Source organism: Limulus polyphemus, unplaced genomic scaffold (assembly GCF_000517525.1).
Source record: "Limulus polyphemus unplaced genomic scaffold, Limulus_polyphemus-2.1.2 Scaffold3914, whole genome shotgun sequence".
Classification (NCBI taxonomy): domain Eukaryota; kingdom Metazoa; phylum Arthropoda; class Merostomata; order Xiphosura; family Limulidae; genus Limulus; species Limulus polyphemus.
In genome coordinates this window covers 28,248-28,974 of record NW_013669524.1, presented here as the reverse complement: position 1 = coordinate 28,974, position 727 = coordinate 28,248, and the positions used below count along the sequence as shown (strand labels likewise).

At 39.1% G+C, this 727-nt stretch overlaps 1 protein-coding gene across 1 annotated transcript in view; it reads left to right on the top strand.

Moving 5' to 3' along the window:
• The window catches only part of LOC106470270 (zinc finger protein ZFPM2-like), a 27,605-nt gene that overhangs the window by 20,785 nt on the left and 6,093 nt on the right, over positions 1-727 (top strand). The window lies entirely within an intron of this gene.

The window sequence follows — 727 nt, the reverse complement described above, 5'->3', positions numbered from 1 at the left end:
AAAGTCAGTACCGAACAGTTAATACTGCCAAACAGTCGAACTAAACTCAGTACCGAGTAGAAAGTACTGCTGAACAGTCACACTAAACTCAGTACCGAACAGTTAGCACTGCCACACAATCAAACTAAACTAAGTACTGAACAGTAAGTACTGCTAAACAGTATAACTAAAGTCAGTACCGAACAGTTAATACTGCCAAACAGTCGAACTAAACTCAGTACCGAGTAGAAAGTACTGCTGAACAGTCACACTAAACTCAGTACCGAACAGTTAGCACTGCTGAACAGTCAAACTAAACTCAGTACCGAACAGTAAGAACTGCTAATCAGTCAAATTAAACTCGGTTCCGAACAATAAGTACTGCTACACAGTCAAACTAAACTCAGTACCGAACAGTAAGTACTGCTACACAGTCAAACTAAACTCAGTACCGAACAGTAAGTACTGCTACACAGTCAAACTAAACTCGGTTCCTAACAATAAGTACTGCTGAACAGTCACACTAAATTCAGTACCGAACAGTAAGAACTGCTAATCAGTCAAATCAAACTCAGTTCCGAACAGTAAGTACTGCCAAACAGTCAAAGTAAACACAGTAATGAACAGTTAGCACTGCCAAACAGTATAACTAAAGTCAGCACCGAACAGTTAACACTGCCAAACAGTCAAACTAAACTCAGTAATTAATAGTTAGCACTGCCACACAATCAAACTAAACTCAGTAATT